The following is an 8215-nucleotide window of genomic DNA, read 5'->3' as shown; positions in this document are numbered from 1 at the left end:
CGAGCGCCTGCTGCCCGGGCCCGGGGCCGCTCCAGCCGGCTGAGCCGCCGCGCCCCGCCCCGTCTGCCTCCGCCTTTCTTCTCCCGTCATCACACCTCGCTTCACGGAGCAACCAAACCAGAGCAGGGGGTCTGTACCGAGTCTGTTGATTATCGCCAGGTGCAGAGTCTTTAGAAAACCTGGAGAGAAAAAGGCAAAGCAGTTATGATGATTTACTGCGGGGGAAAAAAAAGGCAAAGCAGTTATGATGATTTACTGCTTCCGTTTGCTGTGCGTCCTACTGCATACCCCGCACTTGGCACGGTACAAGGTAGACCCTGCGGTACTCCGAAGTTGCCTGCCCCTGCTCCAGAGCAGGACCTGGCCAGGGGAAGGAAAGGAGCAGGGGCTTTGGGAGCTGGCAGAGACTGAATAACCTGCAGCACTGAAGGCAGGGTGTAACTTTCTGCGTCCCCTCAGTGAGAGGTGGAGGCTCAGGTTCCCCGATCCCTGTGCAGGGCTCCTCGGGGGATGCTGGCCCTGCCCCAGGGGAGAAGCTCCTTGTTGCCTTCAGGGAGGCACCAGGGGTCCCGGCAGGTGCAATGGCAGGTTCACGGGGGCCTGTGCCACTGAAGGCCTTGGAAATGAAACGGTTCGGTGGAGGCAAATGCAGGAATTTTTTAATTTTATTTTCCCAAGGAAAATGATCGTGTTAGGGGAATTTGAGTTTTTAGGCCGTTCAGCACCAAATAAGTCCCAACAGCCCTGAGACACTCTTGGCTACTCCAGCAGGTGCACTGACTCTCTCCTAAGGTTTCCTGAGAAGTGCTGCCGGTTATTGGGTCGTGACTTGAAGGATTTTTCCTGTTCTTTCCATTGCAGTTATGCTCAGCTGCCTCTCCACAAGGGTTACCAGATTCCCCGGGAATCCAAGGGCTGGATCTTTACCCCGGAGCTCCTGCTAGGCTAGGAACAATTGGAGTTATTTGGCAGGAAGGAAACACCCCAGGGTGAGCTGCCCCAGGATGAGCCCAGCTCTGAGCTCAGGGAAGTGAAATTAGCTCTGTCTCTTCCCTGCTTGCAGCCATGGCCACTGAGAGCGCTGTACAAAGCCTCCAGGATGAGGTGACCTGCTCTGTCTGCCTGGAGTTGTTCAGGGACCCGGTGATGATCGTGGGCTGCGGGCACAACTTCTGCCGAGCCTGTATCGCCCAGTGCTGGGAGGGGGCCGAGACGGACGTCACCTGCCCCCAGTGCAGACAGACCTTTGCCCAGAGGCTCCTGGGCCCAAACAGGCAGCTGGCAAATGTTGTAGAACTAATCAAGGGCCTGAGAATGGGGGGAGCCGGGGGCAGGATGGTGTGTGAGCAGCACAGGGAGACTCTGAATCTCTTCTGCGAGACAGACCAGGTCCTGATGTGCGTGATCTGCCAGGAGTCCCGGGCGCACCGAGCTCACCCCGCAGCTCCCATCCAGGAGGCTGCGCAGCAGTGCAAGGTACGGGGGCATGGGCCCAGTCCGGCTGTGCATCTGGTGGGACATACACCTCCCTTTTAGTGCTGGATCCTTCCCATGTGGCATGCTGTGGAAGGCAGGCCCTACTCACAGGATCGGCCACTAGCAGCAACTTCCCAAGTCAGCAGTGGATGTTGATGACAGTGGGGAAGTCTCCGTAATAAGTGCTGCTTGCTTCTCCAGCTGTATTAAGTGCACATTATTGAGTTCTGCTTCCAGGCAAGGGGTGCACTGTACTGGGAGCTGCTGGTCCAGCCTGAGCACATGGACTTCCCTGGTGTCATGGTCACAGCACACCCTCAAGCAGCCCTCTCAGTTATGGTGCAGAGAAGAGACTCCAGCTTCTCCTCTCCAAGGAAAACTGACCCAAGGAATTTTCCTTCCCTCAGCAACAACTTCAGACTCAGCTGCAGCTGCTAAGGGGAGAGAGGGAGGGACTTGAAGCACTGCGAGGGAGTGAAAGCCAGAAACACCAGGAATACCAGGTGGGTGCAGCTGGGGTCCGGCTGACATGCGGGAGGAAGGAAGGGATGTCTCCCACTCTGGTTATTTCTGGGATCAGTGATTGTGTCATTTCGTAACTGTGTTGGAGTGTATGGTGGCAGTTCCAGGCCTTGTAAACCCACTCATCAGTGATAAGCAGAGATCCGGGTTTTCTGTTTGTTGTTTGTAGAGCCAAAATGTGGATTTTCTCCTTTAAAGGAGGAATACATTGGAAACAGCTGGCTCCCCCTTGCATGCTGGCAGAGTTGCAGCCTGCTTGGGGCTGGGGGAGTGGGAGGAGGGTGATGCGAGTCAAGGGGCACCACGTGTATGTGCACAGGCACATGTGGACGTGACAGCCAGACAGTGTGGTGGCAAGCACTTTTTTTTATCTTTAAAACATTTTATTAAAAAAACAGACCATAAGAAAAGGCTCAAAACGACCCCCAACAGAGGCCTCACAAAAGGATAATACAACATTGCAAATAACATAATAAAAAAACAATCGGAATTGGTATCATATTGCACCTCCCTGCAATTAAGTTTGTTTAGGCAGGGGTGGGGGGCATAGGTGATGTGGGTGCGGGGTGGGGGCACACTGAGGTGGGGTCACTCACACCCCATGGTGAGGGATGGAGTGAGGCAGGGCTGGGGACAGGTTGGGGGCAGTGCCTAGCTGGGGTAGTGCCTGGGGCCAGGGCAACAATGTGCGCCTGCGGGGCCCGGCTGGGGAGAGGAATGGAGCCAGGGGCAGCTCATCAAGTGCGGGGAGGATAGCAAGGGGGCTTTTTCCCACTGTTCCACTCACTCTCAAGGAGAGGATCAATGGCCCTAGGCAAGGCATGGGGCAGCGGGGCACATGCCCTCCCAGATTTGTGCACCCACAGCACAGCTGGCTAGAGGGGGCGAGGGTAGCGTAGCCCACACCCAGTCTTACTCTTCCTGCTGCTGGCAGCATTGATGGGGACAGCTGCAGCTGGGTCTGCATGCTGGTGAGCGAAAGGGGAAGAGGGCGCTCTGGTTTTCTACGATGAAAAAGCCAAAATCAAATGCCACAATATATAAGTACTCAGAATTTATATAATGCTGATTGAGCACTGGTACGCTTCCAAACTGCTTTAAAATCATAAAGATGTCAATAAAACATTGTATTCAATGGATGCCTATCTGTATAGTGGTATGTCAATTCAATCGTGGAAGAAAACGGAGTTTTAATGAGAGAATTTGGGGTTTTATGTCTGAGAATTCTGGATGTTTAAACAGAGAAAACCAGGATCACTGATGAGAGGAAAGCTTTCCATGCTGAGAGCCGTGCAGTTCTCCAGTCCATAAGGTCCTAGCCCTCAGGGCGGCAGAAAAATCCTCTGCTAAATGAACAGAGTGAAGAGATCCCAGGCAGGACCCATGACCTGAGCAACCCCCAGCTCTGCTCCAGACGGTGGGAGGTCGGGGATCCCAGCTGTGCAGACAGTCAGGACCATGGGGTCTTATGTACCATCCCTGACTCTCCCCAAAGCGGCTGCCCTCCCTGACATGGTTTCTCTCTTTTCATGTCAGCAAAAGGCAGCAGCCGAGAGGCAGAAGTTTGTGGCTGTATATAGGCGAGTGCACCATTTTTTGGAGGAACAAGAGTGACTTGTGCTGGCTGAGCTGGGAGAGCTGGAGAGCAGGATTGAGAAGAGTCAGGGGGAGACTGTCACCCAACTCTCCGAGGAGATTTCCCATCTCACCAACCTGATCAGGGAGCTGGAGGGGAAGTGCCAGCAGGCAGCCAGTGACCTGCAGGTGAGGCACATGAAATGTCTCCAATCCAAGTGCTGGGGAGGGACGACCTAAATTCTGGGTCTGCCAGGATCAGGTGTGTAACTGAGGATGGACAAGGGCAAGGGCCTCAGACAGGCACATGGTGGCAGTAATGGGAGATGCAGAATATCAGCCCCAGCTGCTGCTGCCCTGTGTGCGTCCACTACCCAAGGTGCACAGCTGCCCTATTATATTAAACAACTTGGGGCCACTAAATTGGAGCTTTTAAAGGGGCTGAACTTTCCCCAGATCCTTCTGTGTGTGGCACTTGGAGTCTGAGGACAAGTGCGTCGGAGGAGGTGTGCCACGCAGGTGTGCCATGCAGCACTGAGCTCACTCTTCCATCTTTGTCTCTCCCTTTAGGATATCAGAAGCATGCTGAGAAGGTACGTGGCTCCACCTCATTCCCCATACAGGGAAGGGTCTTGGAGATGCATCTCTGCCAGGCTTATCGATCCCTGCTGGTTGAGCTGCCACTGCCACTGCCACTGCCACTGTCTGTGCTGCCCCTGCGGCTGATGCACATGGACAGAGTCAGTCTCCAGGTCTCTCCATCAACCCAATGTTTTTTTAACATACAGTCGAGTTCCCAAAGGAAAAATCAAATAACATGGATGAGTTTTTCCCAGGTGCGAGGAGGACCAGTTCCAACCACCAGAGGGGATATGCCCAGAACTGGATATGAGACTCAGCATCTTGTCCCGAAAAAGTGTAGCTCTACAGGAGACTTTGAAGAAGTTTCAAGGTACTGAGATGGGGGCTGTGAAAAGGACACTTCCCTCTTCCCTGTTGACAGATGGTTCATATTTGGAGCCATTATCTTTTTTACTTGGGAGAACAACCTAGCACTTTCAGTTTATATCACAGGTCGCAGGGGTGAAGAAATGAGGCAAGGGCCTGTCTCTGCCTTTGGGCAAATCACTGATGAACCAGGGCTTCTCCAGGGACCCCTTTGTCCTGGATGCAGAGCTGCAGGGCTCCTGCTGCTCCAGCACTGCTCAACATGGGCACCTGCCAGGCTTCGACGCCTCATGTCAGGCCACCAAAGTTAAGAGCTGAAATTAAATGTGAGGTGGGCTTGAGGCAGCACTTGACAGTTTGGAGTCTGCTGGCTTGGCCCCAGAGGTGCAGGGGGTGAGGGATCCTGAAGGGCCAGGAGAGGAGCAGGAAGGGAGCAGAGCAGGCAGGCGGGAGATGGCTTGTGTGAAGCTGCACCTGTGGTATCCTGCACCCCCACAGAGGCCGCTGAAGCAGAAGGCGACTCTGTCTGGACCACTGGACTTCCCCACCCAGTGCTGGCCCTTTCCTATCCCCTCAGTCAGTGAACAAGAGATTTGCAAAGCTTATCCCCTTCCCACAGGCTCCCCCTCCAGCCCTGCTGCTTGTCCCTTTCTGTCACTGAGTGGTTCCTGGTCCTCCCCAGTGCATAAGGGGGCAGGATGGGCTAGGCACTGAGTTCCCCTGGGTCTGTGACTGTTACATTTGTTCCCCTACTCCTCTGCCTGCACCTGCAGCTCCTGCCCTGTCCTGGGAGAGCAGAACGTGCTGCAGGGGAGTATGGAGATGTGGAGGCATCTTCTGCAGCCACAGTCCCAGCAGCAGGGCAGGAGCTGCCCCGGTGTCTCTTCTCTGTCTCAGGGGCTCAGGACTGAGGCAGGTCCCATCCCGTAGCATGAACCAGACACCAAACGTCTAACGTCTGTGCCCCTTTCTCCTGCAGAAGCTCTGCCGTCCGTCCTGGAGAAGGGCAAAAGAGGACCACCAGGATCATACACAAGGGGTAAGCACTGGGGAGCTGGCCTCGGCATTAACACGATCCCACAGAAGCCATGGCCGCCCCTCGCACAACAGTCAAACCCTTTCCCAGCCCAGCACCGAAACCCCCCTGTCCTGGGACCTGAGGCACTGGGCTGGGATTTTCCTGCCCTTGCCTATGGGCTGTCTCCTCTCTTTCCCCCAGGGCAGGGGCTCTTCCCCGTGCCTGGCTGAGAAGCTGTGGGGTCATCTGTGCTCAGCCCCCGGGCCCAGGGCAGAGGCAGCTCTGGGAGCCCAGGACAGTCGGAGGCAAGACGGGGCTGGTGGGGAGGGGGAGGAACGGCCCCATCTGTCCCAGGCTGAGCTCTTCCCTGATGCTGCCATTCTCTCTGCCAGCGACGGTGACTCTGGATCCAGACACAGCAAATCATGACCTCATCACGTCTGCAGATCAGACAAGTTTGAGATGGGCAAACATGGAAGTATCTGCCCAACGATCCTGAGAGATTTGACTCTGTGCAGTGTGTGTTGGGCCGTGAGGTATTCACTTTGGGTAGATGCTGCTGGGAGGTGGAGGTGGGGGGGATGGTGTGGGCTGTGGGGGTTGCTAGAGAGTCTGTGAGGAGGAAGGGGGGGATCAGATTTAGCCCTGAGGAGGGGATCTGGGCTGTGCAGTGCTTTGCAGCGCTGTGGGGGGATGAGTTCCAGGCTCTCATGGCCCCTGCTCCCACCCGCCTGTCCCTGAATCGGGTCCCCAGGAGGGTGCGGGTCTGTCTGGACTGTTCAGGGGGGCGGGTGTCATTTCTTGATGCTGACACCGAGGCCCCGATCTTCACCTTCCCGCCGGCCTCATTCACTGGGAACAAAATCTGGCCCTGGTTCTGGGCATATGGGGTTGAATCCAACCTCGGACTGTGCCAGTCAGTGATTTGAGGTGGGGATGAACAGCTGGGAGTAGACCTCCCATGTGGGGAAACGGGCTGCTCTGGCTTACCATTGTCTATGAACCCGGAGGAATTCCCTCTACCTGCCCCCGTCCCCTCCTCTATGCCCCTGGGAGCTGACCAGGTGAAAGGTGCCATCTGCACCGACAAGCCCGTCCCATTGCAGCAGGTGGCACCAGGACGGTCTGTCCCGGCACTCGGTAGCCCTGGAGGACTCGAGCATGGCCACCAGAATGGACCCTTGGGGACACTGCCAGTTTTGGTCTCCACTCCCTCCAGTGCCAGCAGCCCAGGGCTGGGGCTCAGGGCCACGTGCCTCTATGTGCCCTTTGCCCAGAGCCCTGCTGGGCTGGGGCTCGGGGTGGGAGACTGCCTGGGCTGGAGCCTGAGCCCTGCCAGGTGCTGCCTGTGGGAAGCTGCTGGGCTGGTTTGTGCTTGAGCTGGTTTTTCCTGTGCAGCAAAGGCCCCTGGGCTGGGGGCTTCCCAGAGCTGGAAGAGTTTCACTCAGGGCTGGCACGTCCCTCTGACATGGACAGTTTCCTTGTACTGCCTGGCCCTGGGCCCCTCATGGCTTCACATCCACAGAGATCTCAATAAACATCTCACCTGGGGTTTGCAATGGCTTTGTCTCTTGGGCCTTCACTCCCCCTCTTCTCTCCCTACGTCTCCCCTGTATTGGTTCTCCTTGCTTGGGCTCATACAGCAGGACGTCCCCTGTGGGATGGACACTGCTTTTCTTTGGGCTGGTCTTGGATCTTGGGCTTCTTCACCAGGAGGCCACTCAAGCTGAGCCAAGCTTATATTTACCCAGAAGCCTCCTCCCGCCCTTGCGGCAGCCGCATGGCGCTGAGTGGGGCAGCAACTGCACTAACCTTCATGTTAGGTGTTTTCCGTCTCTAGATATTGACCACTGTGCGAAATGGCACTGTTTCATTTCGACTTCCGTTTTGCCAGGAAAGCATTTCATTTTGATTTTTATTTCACTTCCAAAGCACTGTTCTGTTTCATTTCGTCAAAACTGTTTTGCTGTTTCGACGCTGTTTCAACGTTTCGCCCATAGGCTATAATGGGGAAGCACGAAACTGCATATAACTTTGTCATTTCTTGCCTGATTTGGATGAAACGTGCAGGGGTGGTAGCCCCTTCTAAGGCCATGAAGTCTGCCAAATTTCAAGGAGATAGGTGCAGGGATTTCTGGGAAACTGCACCTCAAACTGTTCAGAACAAAACTTGTGTCACTTGTCAGTGTGAAGGCACAGATAAAGCTTAGTTCAAACAAGAGTTCTAGTTCTTTGTGTCTTCAATTCAAACAGTGCTTTTTATGCTGTTTTTCCATCTCTCCCCCAGAACACTGGGTTTGGAAGGGACCTCAGGGCAGGATCATGTCACCGGCCAGCTACACAGTCAATATCAGAGCAGTCCTTTCCCCCTCCCTCTCCTTAGTTTTCTCTCTAGCTACAAGCAAGCTGAGCTTCGAAACATTTCGACTGCCCTTGTTTCGTTTTGAGGCTGCTTTGAAGCCTTTTGTTTTGTTTTGTTTCAATTTTGCTCTTTCAAGCTTGAAACAGCATCGAAACAAAACAGCTGGTGAAATTTCACACAGCCCTATTGACCCCACAGACTGGGATTGGAGGTAAATCAGGACTAAGGGTGAAAGCATTTGCTGTTTTTATTTTCTCCAAACCAGTTTTTAGGCAATTCTTAGCCCAACAGGAGAGTTTTATGCTGGAAAGCTT

General features: G+C 54.7%; 1 pseudogene; it reads left to right on the top strand.

Moving 5' to 3' along the window:
- The first annotated feature begins 1065 nt into the window (after positions 1-1065).
- On the top strand, positions 1066-6578 carry LOC106723122 (annotated as a pseudogene).
- The last annotated feature ends 1637 nt before the right edge of the window (positions 6579-8215 follow it).

This window comes from Alligator sinensis, unplaced genomic scaffold, assembly GCF_000455745.1.
Source record: "Alligator sinensis unplaced genomic scaffold, ASM45574v1 scaffold261_1, whole genome shotgun sequence".
NCBI lineage: Eukaryota > Metazoa > Chordata > Crocodylia > Alligatoridae > Alligator > Alligator sinensis.
This window is presented reverse-complemented; position numbering and strand designations above follow the sequence as displayed.